This window comes from Protopterus annectens, chromosome 7.part1 (assembly GCF_019279795.1).
Source record: "Protopterus annectens isolate FY-2018-M chromosome 7.part1, PAN1.0, whole genome shotgun sequence".
NCBI classification, from domain to species: domain Eukaryota; kingdom Metazoa; phylum Chordata; order Ceratodontiformes; family Protopteridae; genus Protopterus; species Protopterus annectens.
In genome coordinates this window covers 341418270-341423101 of record NC_056740.1, presented here as the reverse complement: position 1 = coordinate 341423101, position 4832 = coordinate 341418270, and positions in this window count along the sequence as shown.

Below are 4832 nucleotides of genomic sequence, written 5' to 3'. Positions count from 1 at the left end.
TAATGCAAGTAGCCTGCTTTGAAGCGTAGGTATCCTCTGCAAGATTCCCTGATTGGGATGTGCAGGTATGCTCTTTTAAATCTAGAGTTGTCAACCAGGAGTCTTTGCCTATCATAGGAAGTAACTGGTGAAGAGTCAGCATCTTGAATTTTGGAATCTCCAGAAAGGTGTTTAGAGTAGACAGGTCCAGGATTGGATGCCATGATTTGTCTTTTCTGGGTACCAGAAAAAGCCTGGAATAGAAACCTTGTCCCTTTTCCTCTTCTGGTACCAGTTGAATAGCCCCCATGCTTAAGAGGGAAAGTACCTGTTTTTAAGTCTCTGCCCACCCGTTTGGTGTTGGCAATGTTTGGAAATGAAATCTGTATCCCTGAGACACTGTATTTAAAACCCATTTGTCCTGGGTTATGAATTCCCAGTTCTTTGCATGAAGAGCAATCTGTCCCCCCCAAAGGGGCGGTTAAAAGATAAGTGCTTGGGAAATTTAAGTCATTGAGACTGTTTACCGTAGGGGGGTGTCTTATTTCCAGATTTGGAAGTGGAGGCCCCCCACTGCTTAGTTCTGAGAGTCCCTTGGGACTGAAAATTGGGGTTTTTGCTGTATCTGGGTTTGGCTTGAGAGGATCTGGAAGGGACTGGAAAGGACCAATTCTTAGTAGGCCAGTGCCTACTGAATCTTGGAGGTTGCACTTGCAAAAAAAAAATTTTAACAGATTGCATAGATTTAGCTTCATCTTCCATCTTTCTAAGAACTTCTTCAGCCTTATTGCCACACAGGTGGTCCTGATTTAAAGGAGCATCCAACAATTTAGCTTTAACATGATCTGGCAAGGATTGCTCCTTAAGCCAAGCATGCCTTCTAAGCACAGACCAAGTAACAGAAGTCCTGCAAGAGGCCTCTAAAGAATCAAAACCACATTGCAAAGTATGTTTTACAACTTGTTCAGCAGAATGCATTAAATCCTGTAAATCTTTATTTTCCACACAGTCAGGAATCAACATCATTTTCTGTTTAAGCAGACCAATAATATGCTGTTGGTATTTTAACATATGAAATTGGCAGTTTAAAGCTCCGATTGCCAAGGTTGCAGAAGTATAAACCTTTTTACCCCATCTATCCAGCACCCTGGAGTCTCTATCAGAAGGGGTAGGATTTTTAGCAGTAGAAGCCTTAATGCCCTTGGGCCCCTGAGAAATGGTTTCTGGATCAGCAACAGGGTTTTTGAAAAGGAACTTGTGGGACTCAGGAACCCTGTAGTATCTATCAGGTTTACTAGGAGCCGGAGGCAGGGAATCAGGGGCCAAACTGGGTTCCGAGAACACATCATCAACAATGTGTAGTACAGGAGGAATAGCCAAAGGCCTATGCCGAGGTAGAAGAAGGAAATCCCTAAGCCTCTTCTTTGAATCAGAAAATTGCTGGCTTTCCCAGTGGAAATGCTCCCTTAAAGTATGTAAAGTTTCCCCAAAAGAAAAATCCTCTGAAGGGGAAGCAGAGGGAATGGAATCCTCTGCATCAGAGTCCTCATAAGTTGGTATGGACAAAACCAGGTCATTAGAAGTCAGAAGAAACAGAATCCTGATCAGAAGATTCATAATCAAGCTCAGCCCTAGGTCTCTTGGGGGGGGGGGGTTGACTGCCCCTGATTAGAGTAATTAGATCTTCAGCCATTTTTATCATTTGTTTTTTAGGCATAGGGGCCTGGAAGTCGGGTTTTAGACATGGATCGAGATTTAGGCCTTAGTACTGAAGGCGGTGTCAATTTAATATGCAAGTCTGCAGGCCTGAATACACCCACAGAAGCCAGTGCCTGCACAGCGGCTCCGGAACCATCCAAGGTAGAGACATCCGCGGGTTCCATAGGTGATGTATCTCGGGGCATACCGGACTCTGAATGGGTCTCAGTTGAGGCCTGCAAATCAGAAGTAGCAGGTATCAGGGGCTGTGAAAGCACCTCACGGAGGACCGGCGAACTGGCGACTGGCTTAGGAGAAGCATCGTCGGCAGTTTTGGACCTCGGCTGCCTCTGTCTGTCTTTATCTTTGCGTTTTTCAGAATCCCAGTAGTCGGATGGTTAACCAACAAAATTTCTGGATAATTAAACTGAGAACCAAAATATTTAGAGGCAAAAATGTACCGACAATGGATAGTGCATTGATTAAATAAAGCACAAAACCAACAGCAAGGTATGTCGTGGTCAGGGCCTAGGCAAGGAATACAGTACGAATGAAAATCTTTATGAGGTATTTGCTTCCCACAAGTAATGCAATTATTAACTTTTACTGACATCGGTAAGGAGCAAGAAAAAGTTTTCCCAATGGGGTACTTAGCTTTAAGTTGAAGACTTCGGTTCTGAAACTCAAAAAAAAAATTTCAGGAGTCGGACGACCGGCACTTATGAACTGCTTCTGCTTCGGGCACCGCACGGCAAGACTGATGTAATGGCATCAGCTGCATTGCATGTTTTATACCCCTGATGACCTGACATCATGGAAGACGGGACAGCAACCGACGCAAGACCCAACAGTGAAACATGAAGAACATCTGCGTTTTTCCCAAAGGGGATGATTCATTTTTTTTGCATTAAGCTTAAGGCCATGGTTTCAACACCAGTCATTGGTCTCAGTGAAGCCTTTCTGTAGGATGTCTACATCACTTGGGGGGTTAAGAGCTCCCAGCTTGAAGTCGTCTGCAAACTTGGTCAGCCAGAGTCCCTCCGTGTTGGCCTGGACTTCTGAGAAGTAGATGCCAAACACGAGAGGACCTAGGACCGATCCCTGTGGGACTCCACTCGTGACTGGTCGGCAGTCTGACTTGGAGTCTGCTACCTTCACACTGTGGGTTATGTGAGCCAATTTGCAACCCACCTAGTGAAATAGGGGTCAATGCCTAGTTTGGTGAGTTTATCAATAATTCTTGAGTGGGGAATGGTATCAAAGGCCTTGGCCAGATTGAGGTAGGCTGTATAACTGCCTTGCCCTCATCCACAGCTCTGGTGACAGACTCAAAGAAGTCAACCAGGTTGAGCAGGCATGATCTACTTTTCACAAAACCAAATTGCATGGGATCTAGAGTTTGGAGATTCCCTATATCCTTGTTAATTAGGTCCATGATGATGCGCTCCATAGCTTTACATATTAGACTAATGGGATGAGAATTCCCAGGACTGTAGTCGCTCCTCCTCCTTTATGGAGAGGGATGACTGTAGCAGTGAGCCATTTGGTAGGGACAAAGCTTGCAGTGAGGCTGTGACTGAACAGGGCACACAGATGTGGTGCCAGTTCACTTTGTAATTCATGTAGAACACAGCAAGGGATACTATCAGGTCCCATGGAAGCTGTATTCTTGGCCTTGGACAATGCAGCTTTAACCTGTGCTGCAGTAATGCTGGGTGCCTGGCATTCCTCCGGTATTGTGACTGATCCTTTGGGGGGGGGGGGGTAAAGTTGGCACTGAATCTCTCAACCAGTATGTTGGCAATATCCGTTTGCTCAGTATAGGAGGTACCATTGTGCAGTAACTCGGAACAAACCTGCGTATTGCCGTGGAGATTCTTGCTACAACTATGGAAGGCTTTGTGGGTTTTTTGTTTAGTGTCTGCCGCAATTCTGCCTTCATAGCTGGCTTTTGAGGTTTTGCTGAGGCATCTGAATGCAAACTTGTTGTTTCTTCAATCAACCCTTCCTCGTCTCAGTATCAGCTTCTAGTTAATGTTTTTGTCTTTTTTGCTTATTGTATTTACTGATTAAAAACTAATAAAGATTATGGATAAAAAATTCTGGATATAGCCAAAATAATGGGAAAACAGAAGTCCAAAATCATGGACAGATTTTAAATATTGCTCCTATAACCTGCATGCATTTTTTGAATTATGTAAAGTCTAAAACTGAAATATATTTCATTATTTACTGACTTCAGTCTTTAGTGATTTGGCAGAAGAGTAAACACATTTTATGAGGGAACACACTGTGAAAATTGGGACATTGATAGGTATGGTCTAAACTCTATAAACAATAGAGTGAAGTAGAAAATCAGATTAGAGAAATGAGAAAATATTTACAGGGATTAAAACTACCCAAGTTTACAGATGAGTAAAAGGTTTTCTAGATTAGGTCAAACACCAGAGGAATTTAATGAAGTGATGAAAGTCAGAAGACATGAGTCACGAGGGACAGATGGGCTACCAATACAAGTATGGAGAAGGAATTTAACTGGAACAAGTGTATGTACAATGTTATTATGGAGAAGGGCAGTTATGATAATTCACAAAAAGATTAAAGATCTTCTAGACCCATATTAGTCCTAAATAAGAATTACAAAAGGGCAGAGTTGGCTTAATGGTTGAGGCCTTTAACTCACAGATACAAGGTACAAAGTTTGTTCTGATCTCTGGTTATTTGATAGAGTTGTAACAGTCCATGGACTGACAGCGTCGTGTTTACCTTACTTATTATGAACCTTATGACTATAATAAAAAGAGAGTCCGGCAAGAGTGTTTGTTATAATACATTTACATCAGTGTGAGTTTATAGATGGAAGCAAACCTTTGATAGTAATCACAGGACATTGATGTTACAGAATGATGAAGAAACAAGCAAGAAAAGACTTCTGATGGAACATTTTAAAAGAAAACTTTGAAGTAATTTAAACATAACTGAAGTCATTTTAGAAAAATACTATGGTGCTAAAGCCAGACTGAAATGTGAAGGTAAATTATCCAGTACTGCAGGTTATCAAGGGATACCAAGGTAAGGATGCTTGAAATTTGCACTGCATTTGAAGCCTTTGGCTAAGAAAAAAATGTTTTGTTAATTAAATGGCACAAATGGTG